Raw genomic sequence first — 25,137 nt, 5'->3', positions numbered from 1 at the left:
CCAGACGGCGTTAGTCGAAGGAGGAAGACTGTCGTGTGAGATTTAGAGAGGAGGTGATACATATACACTGTTTTAGTGAATCATGTTTAAGTGAATAACTGATTTTTTTTTATTATTTTATTATTATTTTAATTTCTTGGGTTGATTCTTATCGGATTAGAACAGAGTTTTTATTTGCCAACAGGGCGCACAGCGGATTTCACGAAGAGCGACGGTCACAGTGATGCCGAGTAAATTCACGTTTTGATTCAAATATGGTATAATAGCGTTATACGATTCATTCCTAGTAGGAACTGTGTAATACAGGGAGTATTCTGGGTGTTCCGTGTTATTGATGAAGATAATTTTCATCTCTTCATTACAGCTGATTCTTTGTCTGCTTCTCTGCAATCATAAAACTTCACATAATGAGGCACAAACATTACGTTCATGGATTTCTTTCTCCGTCACGTAAACACACACACACACACACACACACACACACACACACTGAAACGCTCGGTCTAATTAGGTTCAAATTAGGCCAAATCCTTAAAGAAAGTGACTCCCAACAATCATTCTCCTGAGGCCTGTGGACCACAGTTCTCTTCAGGATCTGGTGACTGTCCTTTAAAAAAATGAAAGTAATAAAAAAATGTCTCAATGTCCTCAATGTCAAACCTCAATGTCACAGGAACAAACAATATATAAGCAAAACATCCAGGGCAAAATTGCAACCAGCAAATCTTTCTGTTGTCTCAAAGATAACCACTTCCAAACACCCGGCAGTGTGAAGGGATGTGACTGAAATACTAACTACCCAAACGCAGAGCTGCTATACAACGGAAAACTTCAACAAAACACCAACTGCTTAAATCGAAAATACAGGGAAGCCAATTCATCACATATATATTTATATTCTTAATTTTGCAGATTAGGAAGAAGAAAATAATTAAGAAATGATCAAAAAGCATTTTCTTTCTAAATTTAAGGTGCTAAATTTCATGTGTTCCATAGAGAAACTATCTATCTATCTATCTATCTATCTATCATACCTACTTACGTATATATATATATATATATATATATATATATATATATATATATATATATATATATATATATATATATATCCTTCGGCTGCTCCCTTGTTTGCAGTTGGGGTCACCACAGCAAATCCAAGGTGGATCTGCATGTTGAATTGGCACAAGTTTTACGCCGGATGCCCTTCCTGACGCAACTCCACATTACATGGAGAAATGTGGCAGGGGTGGGATTTGAACCCGGAACCTTCTGAACTGAAACCAAGCGCATTAACCACTTAAGATAAGACAAGTAAATCGTTTGCCGTTTTTTTTTCCCATTTGTTAACACACTAAAATGACATCCATAGCACAATTATTTTAACTGACACACAGAGTGCAAAACCTCCTCTCAAGTCTCCAAAAGTCTACACACAGTTTCTGCTGTACACACATTTTGGAATTCAAAATGGCACTTTTTAAATGAACTGAACACAGGTCTCTGCATAAGAAACAACAATCTGACATAAAGTCACATGTTTGGCCTTTCAAAACACTGCCATTCAAAATGACACGACACGAGCTAGTTGGCCAATATATGTTCCACCTGGACAAACACCTGAATGCTTAATTGTTAACACTTTAGTCAGGAAATAAGCACTATAAAAAGACCACAGGTGAGCACCTCTTTCTTTTACAACAACAATGGAAGATGTTGCAGGAAGAGGAAGACGGACAGTGAGAATAAGGAGGAAGAGTGCTGGTGGAGGAAAAATAACATGTTTCAACAGCATATGTGTATCTACAAATATTTCTGTGCATGTGAACAATCTGAAGAATTTTCTAAAAGTTGAACTATTTTAGTATTGTGGCAAGCATACTAAAGATGAGACTGCTTTACATTATGCCCAAAAGTGTGTAGTTGGTTAGACAAAAATCTGGTAATACGCATGATGTGTGTGCCACTTGGTGCAAAAGTTTGATTTTGACAATGCTATATGCAGTTTTGGTTGCAGTGCTTCAATTTGCAGGCTATCTGAGGTATTTTTCAGTTTGGGTGTGTGGTTTTGTGAATCGTGTTAAATATTTTGATAAAACCACACTAGTTAGTAAAATTGTGTTTCAGCAATTGGAAAAAAAACTGTAATAGTCCCACAACAATTTATGATGTTACAGCAGCACAGGGATAGTCACAGAACAACAGTGCAAGTATGCAAAAACAAGGTAAAATAAAAATAATTACCAAAATACAGAAGTCAAGTATATAACAATATATACAGTAGAATAGATTAGACTATATACAAGCAGAAAGATTGATTTGTAATACTGCACAAGTGTTCAAGTAATGTTGTACATGAGTGTGCAAGTATTATAAGTATTATTGCACAGAATGTGTAGTATTATTGTACAGAATGTGTAGTGTTATTGCACAGAATGTGTAGTGTTATTGTACAGAATGTGTAGTGTTATTGTACAGAATGTGTAGTGTTATTGTACAGAATGTGTAGTGTTATTGCACAGAATGTGTAGTATTATTGCACAGAATGTGTAGTGTTATTGCACAGAATGTGTAGTATTATTGTACAGAATGTGTAGTGTTATTGTACAGAATGTGTAGTATTATTGTACAGAATGTGTAGTGTTATTGCACAGAATGTGTAGTATTATTGTACAGAATGTGTAGTGTTATTGTACAGAATGTGTAGTGTTATTGCACAGAATGTGTAGTGTTATTGTACAGAATGTGTAGTGTTATTGTACAGAATGTGTAGTGTTATTGTACAGAATGTGTAGTGTTATTGCACAGAATGTGTAGTGTGTAGTGTATTGCAAATGGCTGAAAAATGATTCCTATAATGATATTAATGATTTGAGTGATTCAACTGCATGTACATATGTATGGATATATTCAATAATGAATAGAATATTACTTGCTGCAGGAGCCAAATGAAATTACTTTTTAATCATAATATTATAGTAAATCCCTTCGTCTGCTCCCTTGTTTGCACTCGGGGTTGCCACAGCAGGGTGAATCTGCATGTTGATTTGGCACAGTTTTTATGGCAGATGCTGTTCCTGACATAACTCCACATTACATCAGGTTCAAACCCCATTACATCTGGTTCAAACCCCACTCTGAACCAGGAACCTTCCACAGTGAAACGAAGCACAGTAAGCACTCTCAGCTTCCTAGTGGAATAGAGCGGAGAAGGATTTTCTTTCATCAAAACAGATCAAATTTAGACTTACATCTCAAATGTACCTTCTGTACTTTCAGGTCTTCTATTTAAGAAAATCCTCCTCTGTACCACTTCATCATGAAGCAGTATAACTGGGGATACAAAATGCAAAGCCAAGCGTAACTGATGGAAATAAAGTCCAAGACATATTCAGTGGCAGCTTCACCATCAGAGAGCCTCGTCCACAAACGACCACAAAAGACTCCATGCTGTCAGTGATGTTAAAGGGAGCAACACACGGTACTAAGAACAGGGGTATGTAAACTTTGGATCACGGTCATTTGGGTTGTTTTTGTTGTCATTATGATTTAAAAAGAGGAAACACAGTTGTTTGACAATAAATGGCTTCACCAAACCACTAACCATGAGTGAAAAAAAAGTTGTGTTATTCATATTCTCTAAAAAATGGCCAAAAAACCAAAACTTCTGCCAGGGTATGTAAACTTTAGAGCACAACTGTGCGTCTCCCTCATTTGTCAGATGTGTGCCTGTGTGTGTGTGTGTGTATGCCCCCGATTCATGTTTGAGTCATCCGTGTGTGTTCGGTCATGTGCTCCACTTTTCTCTGCCTCCGGTGTGTGTTGTGTGGTTGGTGTGTTCTCTGATTTCGTGTCTTGTGTATGTCAGATGTCTAGTGTGTTGATCATCTGTGTTTGTGAATGTGTCTGTCCCCGGTCTGTGCCCTGGTGTCGTCCACCTGTTTCATGTGTACAGCAGTTTATTCTTAGTTTCTTGTTTTTGGTTTGGTGTATTCTGATTTTTGATTTTGATCATGTTTTTTTTAATTGTCTTTGTGTGTATGATATTTTTGATTTTTCATTCTTAGCTTTCGTATTCAGTCACCTCCGAGGTTGTCTTTTATTTACGTGTGTGTATTTTTCTTTGTGTGCAGTTGTGGTTGGTTACTGTTAATTATTTTGCTACTTACCCTTTGTGTCAGCTTTATTATTCCAGCCAAGTCTCATGTTTTTTGTTTGTTTTGTTTTGTTTTTCGTGCTCCCGTGATGAAATTAGGCTAACCTAATCTTACTCTTTCCCCCCACCCTAACCATAACCACCCCTGACCCCCCCACTTCACTTCTAATTTCGTGCAGCCATCACGGCATGAATGAGAATGAATTCCTGCTGCCATGACGAAAACGAAGTGCTTTTCGTCACAATATCACGAACCAGTAGATTAATGTATATTTCGTGCTGCTGAATCACGACTTGTCATGAGACCAGGTTGAAAATTCTGTCTCTATAGCTATTTTGACTGACATAATTTTGGTTTAGGTATTTTATTTTGCATTATGCATTATATTATACAAGTGAACCGTCATGCAGTGTCACGAAGCCCGCTCATGGTACAGGGAGTCCTAATCAGGAAGTGACAAATTTTGAATCCACAGTAAAACAGGAAATGTTTAAATGTCAAACACTTCCTGGATCGACAGACGAGATCCCATGGAATCTTGCGGGAAATCAGTGGCAAGCTCACACTCAAACAGGAAGTGCTGAATTTTCTGTCACAGTGAAACAGGAAACGTCAAATGTTGAACACTTCCTGGCATGGGTGGAGCTACAGCGGAGGCCAGGGTTTCACTGGACTCCCCTGAAATCTGATTGGACACAGATGATTGACATGTCACGGCACCACATGTCTGGTTGAAAGAGCTGCATTTTCAAATCAGTGAGTCACATTGACCGCACAGTTCGGAACAGTCACACCCATGTGTGTTGCTTGGTAAGGCACACTTGTGTTACACTTACACAATTTTAACAGACAGCTCGAAAGTGTCGGAAGTGTGAATAGCCCCGCCTTTTGTAAGTGCCCAGCAAGGGATGTTCATGTGTGGCACCTGGAATTTGGCCGACACCAGAGGGGGTTCAAATGGGCATTCGCAGGGCAATCGGTGTCTTTCGGCCACTGGTGTGTGGCAACAGCTGTACGAGGCATTTGATGCGGCTCTGATTTTTCACGAGTCGCATTTGACTCCTCCTTCGTGCACCAGTCGGCCTCAATTGTATTATGTGTGAAGAGGCCCTTAAGAGTGTTTGTCGTCTCATCTTAGCACTCAGTGTTGTATTTTTGATGTGTTCTTGTGCTGCGGTGTTCCTAATTTTTATTAGTCTGTTTTCCTGGTTCCCTCAGTGTATGTTCACATCCTACCGTAATGTTGTATTTTGTGTCACTTTGGATTTGTAAAGCACCTTGCCTTTTTTACATATACATCTGAGTCCTGGGTGCCTGCTTCTAGGGTTTAATTTGACTTTGTTCCAGGCTTCGAATCGTAACACCTTGCATTCCATTTACATCCTGTGTGTTTACTACTTGCATGTTTGGGTTCATCCTGTAGCTGAGCACTGCAGCACGTTCACAGAATGACTTTGCTTTGATATTTAAAAGAAATCCACTTTAATCTAACACCACTCTGTCTTTGATCAACTTTCATTTTTTACATTACCAATGAAAACACTGTATTGTAGCCAGATGTTACTTTCATTCCCTTATGTGTGCTGGCAAGGTTATATGAAGCACTGGTTTACGACGCACTGTTTCATGACAACACTGGATTCACCAAATGCACTCTTCAAACATTGTTTGAAGAAGTTAAAAGTGGACCTTCATGTCAGGAGATGTGCAGTGAGTTTGTTGATAACCCTCACATACAGTATGTCGTGAGAGATTCTACCTCCGAGGACACTAGGGGTATGTAAAATCTGTGTCCTTTTTATAGTCACTGCTTTCATTTATTTATAGAGGGACAGTGACGCTCTGTGAGATACACAAGAACATGTACCATTTGACAGAGAAAAACTGACAAATGTGTTTCTGTGTTAATCCTCTGGTGTCCGCGGGCATTTTTGGACAGTTCACTCGCCTGGCATAAATGTTTTATTATTGCTGTTAACAGCTCTCCCTGCATCCCACAATCAGGTTTTATGTCTCTTTTTTCAGGACAACCTGTGCTTGCCAGAAAGTTGCCATTTGGTCTTAGCCGTGGTATACGACAGCGTTGGCCCCAGATGGTTAATAATTCCCACTACCTGCATCAGCTGGCAGCAAAATCTGACAGAGATATTTTGCCACCCTGTATGCTGATCAGATAAATGTTTTTTTATATGATGGATGTAAAGCATCGAAAAAACAAAAAAGATGCTGATAAATACTGAGAATGGTAAATCGAGAGAATGAAAAAGTAGAGAAAAAATTGAGCAACATACAAGAAGGAGACTTGTGAGAGAGGTCTCAAGACACCCATGACATCTCTGCAGGTGTTAAAAGCTTCTGTAGCTGTGACTGGACAAACTCTGCATCATTTTGCAACTTCAGTATGTATCATCACCAGCTGCACAGCCTTTTGGCGGAGAAGCCTAGATAAAGAATTTTGGTCTGGTTAAAAGGAAGAGGTGAAATTTCAGCCACACTCTGCCAGAAGACAAACCGGAGATTTGATTCAAGATTTGATCTTGTTTCTTGTCTAAAAATCTTTCTCTGTGCCGCTGGGACCGGCGGTGCAGCAGTCACACAGAAACATAAAGGTCTCTGCAGTCCTGTCATGCTGTGGTTAAAGTGTCAGATGTTCAAATGAGCAGAAATAGTGACTGAAGAGAATTTAACGTCACATTTTATTAAGGGGCAGCTGTGAAGCATATGAGACATTTCACTCCATGTACAGAGTGAAGCGTCAGTGTGTCAAAGCATAAAACAGTGACATTTAGTGCTTGACAAAAATGATAGCAGGTATTAATTCGGCCCTGGATGGAGTTCATGGGCACAAAATTTATAACTGTGTGGACTTGAAGTGTTGATTAAATTCTGTGTTTTTATAATACATTTGTGGTCAGACGTTTACACACACGTGTCATGGGGATGAATGTCGTGGTGATTTTGGGCTGTTAATGATGTCTTTGAAGTATTCTTGGAAGTGGAATTGGAAACTTTAAATTGACTGTAGATGTGCGTGTGGTTATGAATGTGTTTGTCTGTATATCGTGGCCCTGTGACAGACTGGTGTCTTGTCCAGGACGTACAACCCCTGGCAAAAATTATGGAATCATCGGCCTCGGAGGATGTTCATTCTGTTGTTTAATTTTGTAGAAAAAAAGCAGATCACAGACATGACACAAAACTAAAGTCATTTCAAATGGCAACTTTCTGGCTTTAAGAAACACTATAAGAAATCAAGAAAAAAAGATTGTGGCAGTCAGTAACGGTTACTTTTTTAGACCAAGCAGAGGAAAAAAATATGGACTCACTCAATTCTGAGGAATAAATTATGGAATCACCCTGTAAATTTCCATCCCCAAAACTAACACCTGCATCAAATCACATCTGCTCGTTGACATTAACCCTATGTCATGAAATTGACCCTATGTGTCTTTTTGCAAGGAATGTTTTCACAGTTTTTGCTCTATGGCAAGATGCATTATCTTCTTGAAAAATGATTTCATCATCTTTAAACATCAGAAAAGTGTCCAAAATATCAACGTAAACTTGTGCATTTATTGATGATGTAATGACAGCCATCTCCCCAGTGCCTTTACATGACATGCAGCCCCATATCATCAATGACTGTGGAAATTTACATGTTGTCTTCAGGCAGTCATCTCATTGGAACGGCACCAAACAAAAGTTCCAGCATCATCACCTTGCCCAATGCAGATTCGAGATTCATCACTGAATATGACTTTCATCCAGTCATCCACAGTCCACGATTGTTATTCTTTAGCCCATTGTAACCTTGTTTTTTTCTGTTTAGGTGTTAATGATGGCTTTCGTTTAGCTTTTCTGTATGTAAATCCCATTTCCTTTAGGCGGTTTCTTACAGTTCTGTCACAGACGTTGACTCCAATTTCCTCCCATCCGTTCCTCATTTGTTTTGTTGTGCATTTTCCATTTTTGAGACATACTGCTTTAAGTTTTCTGTCTTGATGCTTTGATGTCTTCCTTGGTCTACCAGTATGTTTACCTTTAACAACCTTCCCATGTTGTTTGTATTTGGTCCAGAGTTTAGACACAGCTGACTGTGAACAACCAACATCTTTTGCAACATTGCGTGATGATTTACCCTCTTTTAAGAGTTTGATAATCCTCTCCTTTGTTTCAACTGACATCTCTCGTGTTGGAGCCATGATTCATGTCAGTCCACTTGGTGCAACAGCTCTCCAAGGTGTGATCACTCCTTTTTAGATGCAGACTAACAAGCAGATGTAATTTGATGCAGGTGTTAGTTTTGGGGATGAAAATTTACAGGGTGATTCCATAATTTATTCCTCAGAATTGAGTGAGTCCATATTTTTTTCCTCTGCTTGGTCTAAAAAAGTAACTGTTACTGACTGCCACAATCTTTTTTTCTTGATTTCTTATAGTGTTTCTTAAAGCCAGAAAGTTGCCATTTGAAATGACTTTAGTTTTGTGTTATGTCTGTGATCTGCTTTTTTTCTACAAAATTAAACAACTGAATGAACATCCTCCGAGGCCGGTGATTCCATAATTTTTGCCAGGGGTTGTAAACACCCTGTCTCATGCCTTATGACTGCTCGGAAGTGCTCCAGCCACCACCCCACCCCCACCATGTGACCCTTAATTGGAGTAAGTGGGTACAGAAATTGGGTGGATCTTTGGCAGCATAAAAAGGATGTCTTTGACCAATACACAATGGGAAAGTCCAAGCAACTCAGTGAATTGTACCTTTAGATGTTGGGAATGTCTCTTGGAGCCATTTCTAAACAACTGCAACTTCCAAAATCATTAGTTCAAACAATTATGCATAGATGTGTCACCACTTTGCCAAGGTCTGAAAGAAGATTGAAACTGACACCTTCACATGAGAGGAAGCTGGTTAAGATGCTCAGGAACAACCCAGGAACCACCAAAGCTCAGGCATGCCATGAACTGGAAACTGCTTCTATCACCATGGACTGAGACAGTGCTGACCTAAAAAGAAGCCCCTACTCGAAATTGCTACCTTCAAGCTAGACTGAAATTTGCACCTGCCCACATGGACAAGCCAAATGCCCCATGCCATGAAAATGGGACGCTTTTCGTGACGGGGCATGGAAAAAAATGTGAGTGGGCTGCTTGACCATAATTTGGTGTTCCAATAGGACAATAATCCTAAAGACACAACAAAACTGGTTGTGGGTTGGATAAAGCAGACTAACAATACACTTCTGGAATGACCTCCCCAAAGCCGAGACCTCAACCCTATTGAAAAGTTGTGAACTAAACTTTCCTGGCATGTCCGTGCCAGGAACCTAACCAATTTAAATGAATTCTACCAATTCTGCCAAGGCGAGTGGTCAAATATCCAGCCTGTTGTATTTCAGATGCTTGTTGATGGCTACTAAGAACGTCTGGTCAAGTTTCAGGGACACTACCAAAAAATTAGTGGAGGTGTACCATTTGAGCCTGTATGTATAATTTTGACCTTGTGTGGATTAGAAAACATCCAAAATAAATTCAAACTTGTGCATCCAATTCCTGTTTTTTGAGAGTCATTAATGATGTATGCCGTACAATCATTCCACCTTTGCAAAAGAACTCTTCAAAGACATCAAAAGCTCCTCAAAATTGCCATGACATTCATGCCCATGCTGATTATATGTAAACCTCTGAACACAACTGTAGAGTAATGAAGCATCGTATGGCTTCACTTCCTCATGGGCAGTAAGAACACTCATCTCATGAATCGATGTGTGACGTGCCTATCAGTCACATGATTCCTGGGAAAATTATACAAGCATGGGCAAAAACTTCAAAGCTCTGATACCAAATGATGTTCCTGCAAACTGTAATTAAATTTTTTTCTGCACTCAACCAGTTGCATGTCTTCTTGCCTTTGGTTGGCACTGGTTTATGGCAATGAGCGGTGGAAGCAACATTTTGTACACTTTTTTTGAGAGGTCAAAGTGGTGAAATTGAATGGCCACTCCCATCTCTGTCATTTATACATTTATACTGAGATTTCATATTCCATGTGAATCAGTGATACATACTAAAGCCAGCCGGTGGTACATTTACAACACTCCATGTCTGCTTGTAAAATTAATCCTGTCCGAATAGGACTAAAGTTAAATGACAGCCCAAGCGCTACTGTCAGTCTTGAAGATTCCATAGGGATGCCCCCTGTGTTTTTTTTTAAATAAAGAACTTTTTTTTTTTTGTCTTTTACAGATGTCCCATTTCTGATATCTGGCGCCTCATTGGGTTCTATATTAACTAACTAACTAAATAAATAAATAATCTGACACACAAGTACCCAATAGACAGTTGAATCACATCATAAAGGTTTTGAAAATGTTCAAAACACATCATCATCCACAAAAGTGAATACTGTAATGAGACTGTAGTTTGTGCAGGGAGGGGGGTGATATGCATCTGCTCGTTTTATTTTACAGGTGGCTTTCATTTTTATTTTGTCAGCGCAACTTGAAATAAACCATTTCTGCTTGAATGTGGATTTGGCTGTTCAGTCAGTTTGATGCCAAGTCAAAATTACAGGCTGAAATTAAAATATAATGCAGGCTATTTTCTGTTTTTGGGGCACAGAGACTTCATTAATTCATTCACCTTCTCCATTTGTGTAATGGAAAGAATGTTTTAATTTGTTAAATGTAAGATTCCATCTTTCGGCTTGTGAAAAATTTCTTACCATTGCACAAATAAACATTCATTATTTGTATTTTATATAATGGGTGATTTGATCCTTGTCATTTGATTGGTGCTTTGTATGTCACGTGACATGGATTATTCATCCGATTTGCGCTGCGTTGCATTTAGAGTGTGCAGTTTGGTTCCATTTAGTGTGCAAATTTGGTTCCATACAGTTGGTACCATTGCATGCTGCAACCCCGCCCACTAGTGCAGGCAGGGTTTAGCTAAACATGCGGAGTTTGTTTTGCTGATGCCCGATGATTTGGAGGAGCTTATTGACATGCTACACACACACCACCCGCATGCACACACACATACACACACAAAACAAATGCACTGCAATGTAAGCCATCTGTAGGCATGAAGAGTTGTTAGGAGGAAGTTAGAATGAAAAGGTGGACTAATTTCTGATGTGATTTTGTTTTTTTTGGGGCACTGAGGAAGTACAGAGTATTATTTTTTTTTTTTTTAGTACACGAAGTTGGAGCACGGCATTGTGGTCGATGTCGTCAGAATTATTTATGGAGTGATTGATGTCAGACCAGCAGTGATGCACCAAAGCTGGAAAATTTCTGAAATGAGGAAGTACACAAATGCCAAGGCTCTATTTTAGCTGTTATATAAAACAAATAATGAATGTTTTTACATTCTTTCAATGGAACAAATATTTAATTCAGTGAAAGCTGGAACGTACCATTTAACTCGGCTTCACCTCGTTGAATGGTACTTTCCAGCTTTCACCTCATAAAATATTTGTACCACTGAACTCATAAACAATCATTATTTGTACAATATATATATATTTGTATAACGGCTGAGTGGATGCTTGGTTTGATTGGTAGTTTGTATGTCACGTGATATGGATTATTCTTCCCATTGTTGCATTTAGAGTGCAATTTAGTTCCATTTAGAGTGCAATTTGGTTCCATATGTTTGGTGCCATTGCATGCTTCTGCTGTGGCAATCCCGAACGGGAGCACCCGAAAGAAAAAGAAGAAAAGAAGAGCACACTTCCACCACCACCAGCATCGTCCCACCAGTGAGAGCGTGCACGCTCTCACTAGCGGGACGGAGCTTAGCTTTAAAACAAACAGGGCGGAGTCTCACGTCAGCTTTTCAACTTTTCATCTGAACACTTCTAAGCTGTCTGGAGGCATGAAGAGCTGTTTGGATGAAAAGTTGAAAAGCTGACGTGATTTTTTGCTGAACTAAGGAACTACACCATGAGGAGTTGTGAGGATGAAAAGCTGACGTGATTTTTCGCTGGACTGAGGAACTACACAAAGTATTTTTATTTATTTATTTATTTATTGGAAGTACGAAGTCAGTGCACAGCATCATCGGACTACATGTCACAATTTGGATTTTTCAGCAGTTGAACACCAAAATGTAAGTCCCTTTTCTGTTGTTTAGAAATTAATACGAGGTCTGTGATGAAAAAAGCGGTCCTTTTTATTTTTTTCAAAAATTAAATGGATTTGATTCATATGTTTTTACGTCAGACAAGCTTGAACCCTCGTGCGCATGCGTGAGTTTTTTCACGCGTGTCGGCCCGACATTCGACTCTGCCTGCACGTTCTTTCATTACAAAATGTCCGTTAACAATGGAATGTCCGAATAAACTCCTCATGCTGACTTCTTCTGAAAGTTCTCTGATGACTTACTGGGTCAACAGAGCCTGAAATGTGGAGGTTTTCAACTTGAAACGGCAAGACACTGCCGCCTGGAAGCGCAGATCACCGTCAGGCACCGTGGGCCGTCCTTACGGCGACACTACCAGACCAAAATCTCTCATCAGCCGTTAAAATTTTTACCGAAAACCAGCTGAATTTATTGAATGGTGTCCACTCAGTTGTGCCTTACAGTTTTGAAAAAAATTTGATCAAACAAAGCAGCAGTCTCTGAGCCATTCCTAAACAATGAAAAAATTGACGAGAGGGTGGGCCACTCCTCACTCAAAGACTGCCCACAGGCGAATGACGTAACCGACAGGCGTGAAAAAACTCTCGCATGCCCACGAGGGTTCAAGCATGTCTGATGTAATCACACGTGATTCAAATCCATATGGTTTTTGAAAAAAATAATAAGGTCCGTTACTTTTATCACAGACCTCGTATAATGTCAAATGACAAGGATCTATTTTAGCCATTATATGAAACAAATAATGAATAGTATGTTCCAGCTTTCACTTCATGAAATAGTCGTACCATTGAACTCCTAAACATTCATTATTTGTATATTAGAGGATGCGGGCACTGGGAATAAAAATCACAACTGTGTCAGGTGGAAACTAGTAATGACACCTGCGCTGCCCTACGCATTGCTTTCTGCCAGGTTTAAAATGGGGCCCATGATATTATATTTCTTTCAGCTCACAGTCTGACACATAATAATCTCATAAGACAGTCAAAAACACACTGTGCATAGCTAAACGGAGACCCATTTCTGTCAGCAACATTTCAAATACAATTTCAAATGGTGAGTAAACAAGCCAAAACAAACTGAACAGTGATAAATCAGCCTTGGCTGCCTTTCATCCACTCACCCACACATGCTTCACACATTCCTCCCTACTCACATCTTTTTTCACTATTTGCTTTCTTGTCACTTAACACTTTTTAGGATCACAAGTGCCTACTTAAATTATAACCTTTGAGGAACAGAATAAAAAGCAGGCCAGTGTGCAAAATACACTGAAAGGGACATGCTTTACTAAGTTACTAAGTAATGCATTACTGGCATCACTGGTTATCAATAATAATAATACTAATACTAATACTACTACTACTACTACTAATAATAATAATAATAATAACCGTGAGTATGGTTATTTGTGTTGAACTTTCCAAGGAATCAAATCTCTGAGCAAAAGAAACTGTAACAATAAAAGAATAAATGACACTCATAATAAGTGCACTACAACAAAGCAGATAGATATCAAATTAAAGAGCTGAAAATACAGAAAAAAAAGGGTGGTACTTATACTCCAGGGCAACGACAGTGCTGTGAAAAAGTATGTGGCCCCTTACAGATTTCTTCTGATTTTGCTTTTTTGCTTCTTTTACATGTTTCAGATCATCAAAGATAACCTGAGTAAATACAAAATGTAGTTTTTAATTGATGATTTCATTCATTAAGGGAAAAACTATCCAAAACATCCTGGCCCTATGTGGACAAGTAATTTCCCCCTAAACGTAATAACTGGTTGTGCCACCCTTGGTGGCAAAAACTACAATCACGCATTTGTGATAACTGACAATGAGTCTTCACAGTGCTGTGGAGGAATTTTGGCCCAGTCTTCTTTGCAGAATTGTTTTATTTCAGCCACATTGGAAGGTTTTCCAGCATTAACAGCCTGTGTGAGCTCATATCACAGCATCTCAATCGGACTTACGCACAAACTTTGACTAGGCCATTCCAAAACCTTCTTTTTTTTTTATTTGAGCCATTCATTGGTGGATTTGTTGGTGTGCTTTAGATCATTGTCCTGCTGCACAACCCAATTTCACTTGAGTTTAAGGTTACGAACTGATGACCAGAGAGTGCAGAATTCATTGTTCCGTCAATTACATCAAGTCGTCCAGGTCCTGAAGCAGCAGCACAGCACCAAACCATCACACTACCACCACCATGTGTGACTGTCGGTATGATGTTCTTTTTCTGAAATGCTGTGTTCATTTAACACCGGCTGTAATGGGATGAACACCTTCAAAAAAGTTGGGGATCATTAAGATGTTTTTCGGTAAATGTGAGAGGGGCCTTTTGTCTTTTTGGTTAGCAGCGGTTTTTGCCGTTGAACTCTCGCATGGATGTCATTTTTTTGCCCAGTCTCATTCTTATTGCTGAATTATGAATACTGATATTAAATGAAGCTGGTGAGATGTTGTTCTGGGTTCTTTTGTGACCTCCTGGATGTGTTGTCGATGTGCTCTTGGAGTAAATTTGGTAGTCCAGCCATTCTTGGGAAGGTTTACCACTGTTCTGTTTTCTCCGTTTGTGGTTCTCACTGTGGTTTGATGGAGTCGCAAAGCCTAGCAGGGGCTTGCGACTAGCAAAGCCTGGCACCTAGCAGCTGACTTAGAACTGCTGTGGACCAGGGCTCTGTCAGAGCTCCAGCGTTCGTCTGTGGAGAGCAGCAGAAATGTTTCTGTACCCTTCTTTAGATTTGTGCCTCGAGGCAATGCTGAGCTTCATGGCAAAGGCTGCTTAGTTTTTTATTTTTAATAAATTTGCAAAATCCCCCCCCCCCCCAAAAAAAAAACAACAACAAACTCTTTTCACATTGTCATTATGGGGTATTGTGTATAGAATTTTGAGGAATAAAATGAACTTCATCCATTTTGGAATCCATCCATTTTCGATCAATATAATGGAATTGCTGGTGTATGGAAACCTTTGCAAATCTTTTTGGGCCAAATGTGTATACTGAAGTACCCACAGCTTAAAAATTTTATGACTGTATCTAACAAATACTGCAACTAAATAGCCTTAAGAATCTCAGCAGAGACTGCAGCCTCAAGCTCAGAAGCTTTCCATCTGTATTTCACCAAATAAAATATGGTAATTTGTCCTTTTCATGTGCTCTCTATTACTGGAAAGGCCTCTGAGACTCATTAACGCCCTTCAATCACGACCCCCCCCTTAAAACACACACACACACACACACTGCGAGTACAGTGGTGCCACGCTCTGCCTAATGGCATCCATAAAATAATCTATCAGTGTCACTTCCAGCTGATGAGAACCACTCAGCTGGCATGCATCAGCATGTGTATACACACACACACAAACAAATCCAAATACACAAACACCAGAGGTGGGCCGTCACAGCCAGATAGGCCTTCAGTGTTGGCCTCGATATTGTTAGAATGGAAATATTTATATTCAGAATTGATTTTTATTAATGTTACATATGTTTTACAAAAATTATTCCAGTCATGTATTTATTTATTGTTTATTGATATTTATTCACAGCACTGGGATCATTTCAACTCTCCCTGAGCTGTGCTGCTTCCAGAACAGCTCATATTGATGAGCATGTTGTTTTATCCAATCAGATTCCCCCCTACTGTTTCTGGGTGAAAAATCTCCTCTGAGGCCTTCAGAATTTCAAGTAATTCCCTCTGCTTGTAAAAAAACAAACAAACAAACAAACAAACAAACAGAAGAAGTGTAATGAGGGATGATGATGTGCATTGTCTTGTTCTTTAAACAATCACACTTTGAGCTTGATGTGTTGGACGTGTTCTTTGACAGTTCTTGGCCTGCTAGCTAGCTTGCAGCTACATCAGTAGTGCGTGTGGATCAGACAGCCATTTTTGTTGGATAAAATCAATTTTTAAAAAGTGAGCTAACTTATTCTGGGTGCTCAGGCTTCCTTCCACTTCCAAAGACATTCAGGATAGGTGAGGCGGTGATTCTACCATGACTATATTTGTCAGTGACAGAGACCGTGTGAATGTGTTTCTCTGTCTACATATGTCAGACCCACAATAGACTGGCAGTGAGTGAAGCCTTGTTTGGCCATCACTGAAAAACACAGCTACTGCTTTAAACATCTAACAGCATTCATGTCATTGCAAAATGTATTGTAATATCACAAAATAACAGCACAAATGTTCATTGTGTCAGCATTAAAAGCAATTTTCCCTACAAAGATCTTTCACCTAGGTCCTAAAATGGCCTTGTTTAATTCCGTAGAGTATATACAGTGCATCCAGAAAGTACTCACAGCACTGCACTTGCTCTATATTTTTTTATGTTACAGCCTTATTCCAAAATGGATTAAATTCATTTCCCCCTCAAAATTCTATACACAATACCCCACAATGACAACATGAAACAGCTTTTTATGAGATTTTTGCAAATTTATTAAAAATCTAAAATCGAAGCAATCACATGTACATAAGTATTCACAGCCTTTGGTATAAAGCTCAAAACTGAACTCAGGTGCATCCTGTTTCCACTGATCATCCTTGAGATGTTTCTGCAGCTTAATTGGAGTCCACCTGGGGAAAATTCAGTTGACTAGACACGATTTGGAAAGGCAAACGCCTGTCTACATATATGGTCCCACATTTGACAGTGAATGTCAAAGCACAAACCAAGCATGAAGTCAAAGGAATTGACTGTAGACCTCCGAGACAGGATTGTCTCGAGGAATGAATATGGGGAAGGATGCAGAAACATTTCTGCTGCTTTGAAGGTCCCAATGAGCACAGTGGCCTCCATCATCCATAAATGGAAGAAGTTCGGATACACCAGGACTCGTCCTAGAGCTGGCTGCCCATCTAAACTGAGTGATCGGGGAGAAGCGCCTTAGTCAGGGAGGAGACCAAGAACCGAATGGTCACTCTGTCATAACTCCAACTTTCCTCTGTGAAGAGAGGAGAAACTTACAGAAGGACAACCATCTCTGCAGCAATCTACCAATCAGTCTTGTATGGTAGAGTGGCCAGACGGACGCCACACCACAGTAAAAGGCACATGGCAGCCCGCCTGGAGTTTGTTAAGACACCCGAAGGATTCTCAGATCATGAGAAACAAAATTCTCTGGTCTGATGAGACAAAGATTGAACTCTTTGGCGTGCATGCCAGGCATCATGTTTGAAGGAAGTCAGACTCCGCTCATCTCCGAGACAATACCATTCCTACAGTGAAGCATGGTGGTGGCAGCATGGGATGTTTTTCCAGTGGCAAGAACTGAGAGCCTAGTCAGGATTGAGGGAAAGATGAATGGAGCAATGTACAGAGACATCCTGGATGAAAACCTGCTCCAGAGCGCTCTTGACCTCAGACTGGGGCGACAGTTCATCTTTCAGCAGGACAATGACCCTAAGCACACAGCCAAGATATCAAAAGAGTGGCTTCAGGGCAACTCTGTGAATGTCCTCGAGTGGCCCAGCCAGAGCCCAGACCTGAATCTGATTGAACATGTCTGGAGAGATCTGAAAATGGCTGTGCACCGACACTTCCCATCCAACCTGATGGAGCTTGAGAGGTGCTGCAAAGAGGAATGGACAAAAGTGCTCAAAGACAGGTGCACCATGCTTGTGGCTTGGCACTGCAACTACTGCCAAAGATGCATCAACAAAGTTCTGAGCAACAGGTATGAATTCTTATGTACATGAGGTCTTAGTTTTTAATTTTTTAGAAATTTGCAAAAATTTCTAAACAAACTTTTTCATACTGTCATTAAGGGGTGTTGTGAGTAGAATTTTGAGGAAAAAAATGAATTTCATCCATTTTGGAATAAGGCTGTAACACAAATGGTAGGAAAAGGTTCTGTGAATACTTTCTGGATGAACATCAGTTGGAAATGTTAACTGATAAAGAACTGAACTTGTACTCTGGCCCCATCCAGACTTATATTCCGAATACACAGTGTAGTATATAGTGACGACTCCACACCTCACAGACGCAGCTCTTCTTGCCACCTTCTGTGGCCCAAACTGAAAACCACCAGGGCATCATCCACGGGAGGGTCTGAATTAGCAGCCTGCTCTTTTCAGACATTCAGTTGTCTGAGTGTGTGAGTGTGCGTGTGTGTGTGTGTGGGCGTGTGTGGGTGTGTGAGAGAGAGAAACCAGTTTCACCCAGCAAAAATGAGGTAAAGACAGCAGACTCACCACTCGTCTCAGAAGTTCCTTCTTCAACTCTTCAACCACATAGAGTTTGTAGTCACAGGGAGACTGCAGAGGATGAAAAACGATGACAAGCTTTCAACCTGATTCTGTTTTTAACATTTTACACATAAGCAGTGATGCCGCTAATCTGACCACTTTTTTTAGTAACGAGTAATCTAACGCGTTAATCTTTCCAAATCAGTAATCAGATTAAAGTTACTTCTCCATGTCACTGTGCGTTACTATTATTTTTCATTGTGGGTCGATAACAGCATTAAACTTGGTCTGTGGGCAGGAGGTCGGGGTTCGACTGAACTGCCCACTTTAAGCGAGCTGTGATCTTTTAATCCGCGGTTTTTTGCAGCTGCTCGACTCGTCCTCACCTCTTAAAGCGCGGTGATCAGCACACCTGCACTGAGCTTTACAAAGACATTTTTATACTGTTTATCCTCCTTTATTTAGAATTCTGAGCTGAGCCGCTCCGTATCGTCTCGTTAAAAACAGCTGATCCTCCGCGACGCGTCAACAACTAACACTATTTTCCACTCAAATGCACCTAAACTCTCTTTCTGAGGACCACATGATGTGAAAACGCAATAAAACTTTCTTACCTGTAAATCTGGTCATGTTTTCTGCATAAATAAATGTTATCCATTCTTTGTGCTCAAACGCCAAAGCAGGGGCGAATCCAGATGGAATGGGGGCGTGGGGCAAGGATGTGCCCCCTCCCCCACAACACCCCTAGATTAAAGGTGCAATTTTGAAGCCGTTTTTTACTACAACTAATATTGCTTAAAATAATAATAATTTCGACAAGTAAAATGTTTAGAGAGAATTTAAATGTTAGAAAAATGTTAGAATTTAATAGTTACCTTTATAAACAATGTAGGCTCGAAATTGCAAGTTTTACTGTTACAGTGCTGTCAACAGTTAAATATGAGGTCAAGAAAGACGTCTTTATTTTACTTTTTATAAAACAAGTATTTATTTTCATTGAAGTCAAGAAAGGGTGACTATAAAGTGAGTTTTGGCAAAACAGGTATCATTGTCATGTTGAGGTGGCAGAGGGTTGTTGTCGGCAGCTGGGAAAAGTAACTAAAAAAGTAACTAGTAATCTAACTTAGTTACTTTTACAATTGAGTAATCAGTAAAGTAACTAAGTTACTTTTACAATTGAGTAATCAGTAAAGTAACTAAGTTACTTTTTCAAAGTAACTGTGGCAACACTGCACATAAGACAACCAAACTTCAAAACATCTTCAAATCTCAGCAGGCTCTAACAGGGACACCCAGTGAGAAACTAGATCAGAAATGCTCAGACAGCACAGCAACAACACCCACATTACAAAGTATCACATACGGTTTTAAACATTCATGTAACCTAACAATGAAATATCTGAACTCATTTTCAGAAATTTAACGATATTCCTATACACTGACACGGGGCAGGAAATTTTACAGTGATGTGTGACCTTGATTGTTGACTGATCATATGTAAAGCCCAACCAATATACAGATCAGCCAATAATATCAGCCAATATGAGCTGCCCACAAACATACTAGTATCAGCCTTATTTTTGCTGATATTATTTTACCACATAAACAATGCAGAAAAATTGTTTGTGTGTTGGAAAACATGTAATTATGTAGTTTTTCCAGCAGAGGGTGGTGACCCATTGATTACAATCGTGCCAGGTATGACTGGGACCTCCATCACCCCTTGGTCACATTAGCTACAAGACACAGAGGGAAAGCGACTAACTGCCATTCATTATCAATCAGGTTGGATGTTTGACAGCAAAAACAGACAAGTGGTTGCTATGACACCAGACAAGCAGGACCATTACAGATGGAATTATGCAAATATTGAGTAACGTGACACTGTGACTGCCAGTCTGTATGAAGGCAGCATGATGCACATTGGTTTGTTGTTGGGTACATTTAGGGAATAACCCTGTTGTGTCTGATGATGTGTCGGGAGTTTATGCTTGGATGTACGGTTGAAAATAGGCTTTACCGGCGACACGTAGCGGAGCCGGTAAAAAGCAGCTAATGCTGCGCCGATTAAACAGATATTTTTGACCGTATATAACAGCGTGAACATCTGACGCATCATCAGAAACAAGGGGGTTATTCCCATTATAATCCAATTCCATCGTTTGCATGGTTTATTTTTCTGTAGGTAATTCGGTCGGCGAGGCTGACTGATACAGCGAGTTGTCTTTCCAACAGCAGTCAGGGTTTGGAGTAATCCATCAAATGTGAAAATCCATCAAATCTATCAAATGTGAAACAGTAATTCTGTATCAGAATCCACATCAATACTCGTATGGTAGCTTAAATTTACTCATTTCGGCGGTGGCACACGACTTTCTCTCACTCTGAGCTAACAGCTAGCAGAGCGCGCAGGGCGGTGTTCTGACGAATTGTGTGTCTCGAAAGTTCTGCCCCCTGACAATACTGCGCATGCGCTGTTGCGTGCGGATGACAGTAACAGTAATCACATCTCATCAGAACACCGGTCAGGGCGTGGAGTAATACAACTTTGGCCACCGGTCTAATATTTTGTTCCGTTTCATAGATATTATACGCCTGATTATGTCACACGATTAACCAATCAGATTCATGGAAAAATGTAATTGGATTAGAATTATAATTATTTCTCATAAAGTTCATGTTTAATCTATAAAACCTCAACCCTCAATTATGTTTCTTTGTCATAAGGGTTTGACAATGAAATGTGCAGAAACACTGCCATGTATATGTATATATTACCAGCTCTATCAGTCCCATAAACCTTTTGCACACTAATATCTGGATTATATTGGCCTCCTCAAAAATCCTTATTGGTCAGGTCGTAACCAAAACCAAAATCAAATCACGTCTTCTGTTAGCAAAAGACGGACAGATGGCAGGAAGGAAGAAGTTGTGAAAATAGAGATATTTTAAGATTTTAACACTGTGCAAGTGTGTGAGAGAGACTGAGAGAGAGTGCAAGAAGAAGAAGAACAGGAGCACGACTCAGTAATCAAGTCTCATTTGCGTATGTGCCTGTTAATTAGGAGAGCAATCATCTGGAAAGAACGTTCACGGCTAATGGGATCCACAAACTAGCAGATGGCAGCAGAGCAGTGGGAGAATTACCGTAAGATATAAAAACAGATCAGCTTGCAGGTACACTGGGCTGAAGTTGACCTTGTGTTAATGATCACGTTTGGTCATCAGAATCATCAACTGTGAAAGATGATAGAAGTTCCTCTGTGAAAACAGAGGAACTGACAGGACAGAGGATGAGAGCTGTCTGCCAGGACTCTCTGAGCTTTCCTCCTCGTCCTCTCAGTGTAAATGTGGAGCAGAGGCTTCTGGGGTTTTCCCACAATTTTCCGTGCCATTTTTACAATTCTATTTAATTTGTCCTTACACTTGGACCTCAAGTGACCAAACCAAACACAAAGATGAAATGTTAAGATACTCTCAATATGTGCAGAATACACAAGCTCTAAAATCTGCGGATTAACACCAAAACAGCTTCATCTTCTAAGAAGGCTGAGTCGCTGTGAGCATTTCTTAAAAATAAAATCAGTGTTTTCAGAGAACTGTCAAGAACAGTTCAACTGGTAATCAAACCTCTGGATCTGGATTTCCCTGCCTGACAGTAGCACAAAAATGGAAATGTGTCAAAAACAAGAGGAGTCAGTCTGAAACAAATTTCAAAATACTGACATCTGGACACCTGTTTCTCTGACTCACTATAGTAAGTCCCTTCGGCTGTTCCCTTGTTTGCACTTGGGGTCGCCACAGCAAATCCAAGGTGGATCTGCATGTTGAATTGGCACAAGTTTTACGCCGCATGCCCTTCCTGACGCAACTCCATATTACATGGAGAAATGTGGCAGGGGTGGGATTTGAACCCAGAACCTTCTGAACTGAAACCAAGCGCATTAACCACTTGGCCACCACTATAAGATTAACAAAATCTGTGCCCCTCCGAGATCATCTGGATCGGGATTTGAATTCAGAGTATTTTTTTTTAACTTGGTGTTAATTTTGGCACTGGCTCCAGTGACCCATTGGGTCAGTGTGCATCCGCGGGCAGTGGAACATGAAAGAAATGAAAGTCTACAACTTCCCGTCCATGGGAGGTCAGTTCCTGCCAAGGCCGGTACCCATTTACAGCTGGGTGGACTGAGACAATGCGGATGAAAACCCCTTTTGTAATGGTGGAGGCTAAATGGGTTTGCACAGAGGGTGCTGGTCCATTTGGGATGTGTCCCAGCACACTCTGTTACTTAAGCAGCAGGAAGTACCAACACAAAGCTGGCACTGCGTGCAAAAGTGTCGGATTTACAATCTTCTTGTGCTTTTGTACACTGAAAAAAGTGAAACATCAGTGCACTTCATTCAAAGTATTATTATTTATTATTATTATTATATATTATTTATTTACTTATTTACATTGGTCTAATGGAAAATTGTGGTTTCCAGTTTAAATCTGCTGGAATCACATTACCAAATCATAAATATACACTGTGAAAAACTAAAAAAAAAAATTAGCTGTAACAAATAACATCAATTTTTTTAAGTTGATCCAAAGTATCTTTTTTTTTTCTGTGTAAATATGCCATGACCCATCTCATTTTAAAATGTATATTTACATTTAGTGATGTAAAAGCGTACATACTTAGCTCTATATTGAACATGTCCACGGAACCGTGCACTTTGAATTACGTTTTCACCTGTTTAGTGGTGAGACTTACTCTGACTTCTTTTTGCAACATATGATAACATTAATTAGTCAGTTAGCTTCTGCCTGCTGGCACAGTGTTTGCATTATAAATAAATAATGCACTGATTAAATTATTTTTGGCCCACATAAAATGGTGAACATACCATCTAAAAATAGCGCCTAAGTTGTAATTAGTCAAATCCTTATTTAAACTCATGCAAAGTAGATGAGTGTCACTTTATACAGAATTTATCAACATTTCAGTCAGTCATTGCTGAGGCTGGTTTGATACAAGTAAAGTAAGTCCCTTCGGCTGCTCCCTTGTTTGCACTCGGGGTCGCCACAGCAAATCCAAGGTGGATCTGCATGTTGATTTGGCACAGGTTTTATGCCGGATGCCCTTCCTGACGCAACTCCACATTACATGGAGAAATGGAGGGAGAAAATAATAAATAATAAATAATAATAAATAATAAATAATTTTACTGGTTTGATACAAGTAAAATTATTTAAATTGTCCATCAAACATTGAGCCTGGTAAATATCACTCTGTAATTAACATTTAATACCAGAAAAGAACAGTGTCCATAGATAGACAGAACCTTGTTAATGATTTTTTTCTCCCTCCCCCCAGTTTGGCTCAGCCATAACACACTAATATATTAAGATTACCTGTGTCATGTATACAGTATATGTGCAGGCTGAGTGTACGCATGTTGTGAAACCACTGATATCAGGTACTATGTCTGACTGTTGCAATCTTTGCACAGCACAACTTGACTTTAGATCTGGTATTTGCTTGTCAAAGCATGAATGGTTTTTGGTGATGGAACATATGTACAACCCCAATTCCAGTGCAGTTGGGACATTGTGTAAAATGTAAATAAAAACAGAATACAATGATTTGCAAATCCTCTTCAACCTATATTCAACTGAATACACCACAAAGACAAGATATTTAATGTTCAAACTGATAAACTTTATTGTTTTTGTGTAAATATTTGATCATTTTTTAAATGGATGCCTGCAACACGTTTCAAAAAAGCTGGGACAGTGGTATGTTTCCCACTGTGTTACATCACCTTTCCTTCTAACAATACTCAATAAGTGTTTAGGAAATAACGACACTCATGATTGTGTATAAAAGGAGCATCCCCAAAAGTCTCAGCCGTTCACAAGCAAAGATGGGGCGAGGATCACGATTTTGTGAACAACTGCATGAAAAAATAGTCCAACAGTTTAAGAACAATGTTTCTCAACATTCAATTGCAAGGAATTTAAGGATTCCATCATCTACAGGCCATAATATAATCAAATTCAGAGAATCAGGAGAACATTCTACATGTAAGCGACAAGGCCAAAAACCAACATTGAATGCCCGTGACCTTCGATCCCTCAGGCAGCACTGCATTAAAAACCAACAGCATTGTGTAAAGCAGGGGTGCCCAAGTTCAGTCCTCGAGATCTACCTTCCTGACACTCTTAGTTGTCTCCTTGGTCCAACACACCTGAATCCAATGAAAGACTCGTTAGCAGGCTTTTAATGAGCCTTTCATTGGATTAAGGGCTCAGGAACACTTCAGAAAACCGTTGTCAGTTACTACATCTGTAAGTGCAAGTTCAAACTCTATCATGCAAAGTGAAAGCCATACATCAACAACATCCAGAAACGCCGCCACTTTCTCTTGGCCCAAGCTCATTTGAAATGGACAGGCGCAGTGGAAAAGTGTGCTGTGGTCTGATGAGTCCACATTTCAAATTGTTTTTGGAAATCATGGACGTCGTGTCCTCCGGACAAAAAAGGAAAGACATCATCCAGATTGTTACCAAACATGGTCACTTACACATCTGTGATGGCACCATCAATTGAGAAAGGTACATCCAGGTTTTGGAGCAACACATG

General features: G+C 39.7%; 1 protein-coding gene across 1 annotated transcript in view; it reads right to left on the bottom strand.

The window, feature by feature from the left end:
• Positions 1-18,586, bottom strand: part of LOC117508719 (sodium/calcium exchanger 2-like) — a 554,569-nt gene extending 535,983 nt beyond the window's left edge. The window contains 1 exon segment of the mRNA XM_034168535.1: positions 18,512-18,586. The gene's annotated coding sequence lies outside the window, so the exon portion shown is untranslated.
• Positions 18,587-25,137: the final 6,551 nt, after the last annotated feature.

This window comes from Thalassophryne amazonica, chromosome 4, assembly GCF_902500255.1.
Source record: "Thalassophryne amazonica chromosome 4, fThaAma1.1, whole genome shotgun sequence".
Taxonomy (NCBI): Eukaryota; Metazoa; Chordata; class Actinopteri; order Batrachoidiformes; family Batrachoididae; genus Thalassophryne; species Thalassophryne amazonica.
This window is presented reverse-complemented; position numbering and strand designations above follow the sequence as displayed.